Source organism: Triturus cristatus, chromosome 3_1 (genome assembly GCF_964204655.1).
Source record: "Triturus cristatus chromosome 3_1, aTriCri1.1, whole genome shotgun sequence".
Lineage (NCBI taxonomy): Eukaryota > Metazoa > Chordata > Amphibia > Caudata > Salamandridae > Triturus > Triturus cristatus.
In genome coordinates this window covers 839,361,731-839,367,115 of record NC_140583.1, presented here as the reverse complement: position 1 = coordinate 839,367,115, position 5,385 = coordinate 839,361,731, and the positions used below count along the sequence as shown (strand labels likewise).

At 43.0% G+C, this 5,385-nt stretch overlaps 1 pseudogene; it reads right to left on the bottom strand.

The window, feature by feature from the left end:
* Positions 1-3,677, bottom strand: part of LOC146861150 (uncharacterized) — a 19,823-nt pseudogene extending 16,146 nt beyond the window's left edge.
* Positions 3,678-5,385: the final 1,708 nt, after the last annotated feature.

Genomic DNA, 5,385 nt, shown 5'->3' with positions numbered 1-5,385 from the left:
GCAATGATGGGTTTCATTAAAGTAGCACTGGGTATTAGGAGACGATATGGAATGTAGTAATTGAATCGGGCAGGAAAATGAAATGATTTTAGTCTACGGAAATTATAACGTTCTTAGCATAACTAGTGTTTTAAATTCCCAGGCAAATGTTTTCTTTTTTTGGCTTCAAAGATAAATATGGTCTTCTCCTCAAAATGCACTTAGCACTTTATGTATAATGATAACCTAGCTTGTAATTGAACCTTACATGAATTTTATTATTTCTCACCGTGATAAATTATTTATATCCCATTGTGATGATTTATGATAAATGTTTTAATGTTTTTATATTTGAAGTTTTTTAGAATCCTTTTATGGTTGTATACTAACCGAATAAAGCTTGTTTTGAATTGAATTGCTTTTCTATGTACTCTGCCTCTGTAACAATACAATCCATAGTAAGCGCTTTAAAAGTATCTGCATTTTTTGGGCATTGGTTTTGCATCAGCATTTATGTTTCCTCTTTTTTACTTTACTTGCAACTACATTTTTCCCTATTTTACCTGTACTGCCATTGTGCTTCTAAGATATGTTTTTTGGCAACATTTTACATCTTTGTGTTTCTAATCGGCATTATTTTCACATCACGGTTGTATTTTTAATGTGTCCCCCATTGCAGCTGGAGGTTATCACTCATGGGGCCATCTTCCTTTGCGGCTAGCCATTTACATCGAGCATTTCCTAGAAGTGCATGCCAACGCCTGCCCGCTTTCCACACCGCTGCTATTTGCAATGCCAATAGCTCTAACTTTCACAAATGCGTTGCCCATTGCATTGCAAATGCTTGTTTTATGTGTCGTTGGCAAAGTGGAGTACTCATTGGGACAGAAGTGAGCTATGCTGTGTGTGCATTGCACACTGTAACTGGTGAATCTCAGGTTTTTGTTTGAGTTTGTGTTCACTGACCTGTAAAAACTATGGTTTTTCAGTGAATTTCACAGGGCAATTTTCATGATTTATTTAATTTGGGGTTTTGAATATCTGATGGTTGATGTATTTTTGCCGATACTCGAACCCGGTTCCCCAGCTTCGAGGTCAACCGCTCTAGCCGTAAGGCTACATTCTCTCCCCAAATTACCCTGATAGTGGGTGAGTGGTCATATGAGGGTGTATATGTGTAAATGGTGATTGGGTGGAGATTTAGGGTTGGTGTCTTGACATAGGATGGTTGGTGTGTGGGGAGATGAAGGTAGATGTGTGGTTGTAAATGACTGGGGTAAGACCGGCCTGTCATATGTGGATAAAGTTTGACATCTCCTCACTAGATTTAATTTGTTCAATGCCTGCCTAATGTCATTTGATTCATCCATCAGTGTCTACATTACTAGCAAATGAAATATGTTTCCCCCCCTATTGAGATCTGCCCTTCTGACGGATCTGCCAAAGTTTGTACAGATTCATCAAATGAAGCCATCTTATTGGAAAATTAACAACTTTTGACCCTCTTCCCGCTTTTAACTGTGTCCCTCGTGGATGGGTCTGCATGGAACTCGTTCATAATCAAAGGGGAATGGATCACTGGTACCTGTCACCAGGGTTCAGGTGGTTGTTTCCAAAATTTGATAAAAAACCCTCATTCACGTAGAGCGGTTCAGGGGCGGTATATCTTGATTCTCCGCCTTGATTTAGCTACGTGTCAGCATCATCATAGGGTTTTCTCTCATGCTTACTCCGCCCGGAGGGAACCACTGGATGTTACAGTAGTGATCAGAGAAAAAAATATTGTAAAAAAAATTGTGAAGTGCTCTTGTGATGTGAAAAATAGTTGTGTTAAAAATTCCTCTTGCTACCTGGTCTCAATTTTATTCCGTGCGGTGCAAGGGAAAAGGGTAAACTCTGGAAATGTGCAGATAGGGCATGTAATGAGTCCACTGCACTTTTTAGTCTGAATAGTTGGTCGACATGTTTCAGCCGTCGATTGCCCAGAAGGGTCAGGGGGCTTTCTTCAGGACCTCAGAAAGGAGTGATATATGAAGGAAATGGGGAATGACCAAATCCAAGTTGGGAGTTCGAGTACTACTCGATTGAACTCTGATAAGGATAATACCTATAGGGAGAAGGAAGGAGAAAGAAGATAGACACACGGGTCCTCATTAGTCCAGGGAAACCGTGGTCTTGGTATGACGAAGCTATGTTGATTATACAAAAGCAAATATAGATGGCAAATCTTTAAATACATTTGTTATCATTTCTTTTTGCAAGTGAGGATTCGAACACACAGCAGGTGAGGTGTTTCTAAAATGGGGTCGTCTTAAGCACAAAAAGAAGAAATTAGAGGGGTTAACAAACATACTATTAATGACAGAAAAAAGTAGGGAGGATAATGGAAGGCGCGGCTATGTTAGTTAAGCGCACACTTACATATGGTTCTGTTTGTTGCACATTCATAAATCTGTAGGGTGTGTGGTTAGTGATAATGAATCAAGTAAATATTGTTAGGGCAGATAGAACCTTAAGGTGATCTATTAACATACTTAGCGGGTGTACCATGTTTGTTAAGAAGACGTATAAGGACCAAATGGTAACCCATGAAAAAAGCACAGTCTGCATGTTACGCGTTAGTGGTGTCGCTTATGCCGATGTTTGTCATGCGGCTAACAAAAAAGGCGTGCACAAAGAAAGTATGGGTGCCGAGAGGCGTATTGCTGGTTAACGCGACAAGAAGCAAAATAAAGCGAGTGTGCGTACCTTCGGAAGCTCCAGTTCAAAGCTTCGCAGGGAGGGCAAGGGTGCGTATTACTGTGGGGTAAATGGCAGGAAAATGGGAAAAAAGGGACAATGTTTAAGAAATATATATACAAAGGAAGGGGAGTACAACGTTACGTGTCTTCTCCATAAGCTCCGGGTAGCTGCTTCTTCCTACCGCAATTCTGTGGCTAGCACGACTTGTGCTGACGCTGTCTTCCTGTTTCCGAGGAAGACTTGGAAGGCGGGGTTAAATGTTGGTATGTGTTCCGAAGAAAGACTAATAATAAGTACATTACGGAGGATATGTACTTTGAGAAGGAAGAGTCCAAACAATTCCAAATTGGAAATTGCAAAAATTACAAAAGGATAAAAGTAAAAGTTAAATAGCTAATAGAAATAGATACTCATGTCCGCAATGGTGCCGCTGTATGAGCACTCAATGGGGATTCGAGTCATATCAGCTATAAATAGAATGTCAGTAACACATTAGCGAAGTGATGTTTGTTCAAGAAAGCTGTTAATCTGAACACCAGACGTAACAACTGAATGACAGTATGTGCAGAATATGCTGCATGTGAAAAGAAAACATCTGTGGTTCCAAAGAGAGGGGGGGGGAAGGGAAAAGGGGGGGGGGCTGGGGAATTGCGGGGGTTGTTGGCTCATGCTCGTATTTCATTGTGATATGATGTCAATTTTAGACACTCAGCCACGGAATATCATCGTTAAGTCCCTTTTGATTGGTCTTTAGACGGTGCACCCATCTTTGTTCTTTCTCTGCCTTAGGTGATGTTGAGGTCAAGGTTTCAAGTATGATCCATTTGAGATCATTCAGAGTATGTGGGTGGTCAATATAGTGACTGGAAGGCTGTTGAAACGCGAAGGGGGAACGAATTCCTACTAACCTGAGTCCTGCTGGTGCTGCTGGTGCTCCGCGGCGGTTCCTCGGCCATCGCTGCCGTCACTGTATCGCCCCGGTGTGGGCAGACTATAATTCCCAGGCGCCCTAGCGTCCCACACACGTCACCCAAGCGCCCGGAAGCGCTTAAAAGAACGCCGCTCCTTCCGCGTCGCGGGACGCGCGCGGGCGGGCGCCGGACGAAGCCCGGACAAAGGGCGGGCCCTCTACAGCCCTCATCGGCAGGAGGAGGCAGGGGCAGGGCCAGAAATGCTACAGGATTCATCTTCGACATCATTTTTTAAGTAAGCCTAGCCTATATAAAATCTTACGTACAGTTGTTCATGCGTTCTTCCCCAATATTTGTCATATTATAAGCCATGCCTAAAAAACTTGTTGGAGCTCAACAAAACAAGATTAACAACTATCTTGTTCAGACCGTACAGAAGATTAATATGCAAAGGAGGGAGTCATTGGGGCTGAGCCAATCTCCTGATTTGCTTTGCCTGTCCCCACCTACACTTGTTACTACTTTGACAGATGAAATTATCACACAAGATGTTTTCAGTGCAGCCACGATTGCTGACATTGCTTCCCAAGTCATACCAGACACCCCGGACAATGTAACCCCGGCTTCTGAGGGCTCGCCCGCTGAGGGCAATGCAGATAATTACAATGATATTGATTCTGATCAAGATACACAGTCTCAGGTCTCTGCTCTCGATCAATCCGCTATAGGTCATGCAGTCAGACCTAAGCGACAATGTACTAAGATTCCTCTAAAGCGGGGTGGTTTACGCTCAGGGACTAAATGGAAGAGGGCTAACATCCCAAAATGTACACAAATGACTCACGTTGAGGATCATTCTACCTGTTCTATTGAAGAAGCCCTTTTCGATAAAATCGCAGACCTTATTGAGACTAAAATCAACACCATTGTTAAACCTCTCATATCCAAGATTGATAAATTGCAAGCAGAGGTTAAGAAGCTGGGTGGTCACCAAAATACAGTCGCAAGTGGCATTGAAAATATAACTACGTTAGTTACTCTTCTGGGCAAAAATTCTGGGGGAGTTGTCGCCGGAAACGATTTGGGTGTTGGTGAAGGAACTGAACTGCTTGGGGAGAACCCATCGCCATCAACTTTGACTGCTTTTATTGAGGGCTCTGCGCTACCATGTCCTCTAACAAACCCAACCCCTTCGGCTAACATTTCCCCAGTACAAACACAAGCACAAGCCCAAACTTTCACTACGGATCCACTGCAATTTATTGTTGAAGCCACACCTGTGGTTTTAGTCCTCGCAAATGTTCCTCCGTTGGAAAGAGGCACGGTGGAAAGTTCTAATTCACTGTGTAGCAAAGCCCTACATTGGCTAACTGTTAACATGCGGCTAGCTTCAGGGGGACAGCATCATCTAGCAAGTGTAATTAAATCAGCAACTAGGGTTCCTTGGCTGGGAAACCGGCCAAAAAAATTCAAAGGTGACTGTGTGGCTGTGAGCTTTTCAAATCAACATGTTCTTCCCAATATTCTTGCAAACATCTTTCCTCCCCAACGAAGACAAGGCACCGTGGTCCCCCTCACTTTGAAATTCTTTTATGGGGAACAGCGGAACGTATCTATTTCAAGGACTCCTGCCCCAGGGTGGAACACCAATTGGAATTTTCACTCCAGTTGGGAACAAGATTTAAGGAACAACGCACCAGTTCACCGTCATCAACCCTTTATGCTTAACCCCGTTACACAGCCCTTAGAACTG